Genomic DNA, 347 nt, shown 5'->3' with positions numbered 1-347 from the left:
GACACGTGGGAGATATAGTCGCATCGAGGGTGTTACAAGTTGGTATCAGAGCCATCCCCGACCTTAGGAGCCCCATTGCTTGATCATTTTTAGCGGCCGAGTTGTGTCTAGAAAAATGTTTTGAGTCTTTTAGGAATTATATATCGGAGAGATTAGGAATTCTTTTTACTTCCCAGTCTCCTCATCGCTCTGGTAAGGCATCCTGACGTAGAGTTTTGACTCTTCTCTTCTCAAATTTCACTAAAAAAAAGTTTAGGATCACGCGGGTATCTTGGAATCGTTCCGATGGTTTTATGATGAGAACATTGTCTTGGTGCCTCCTGTCAGGGGTTTAGTGGAAGTGTCCC

Source organism: Triticum urartu, chromosome 3, assembly GCF_003073215.2.
Source record: "Triticum urartu cultivar G1812 chromosome 3, Tu2.1, whole genome shotgun sequence".
NCBI lineage: Eukaryota > Viridiplantae > Streptophyta > Magnoliopsida > Poales > Poaceae > Triticum > Triticum urartu.
This window is presented reverse-complemented; position numbering follows the sequence as displayed.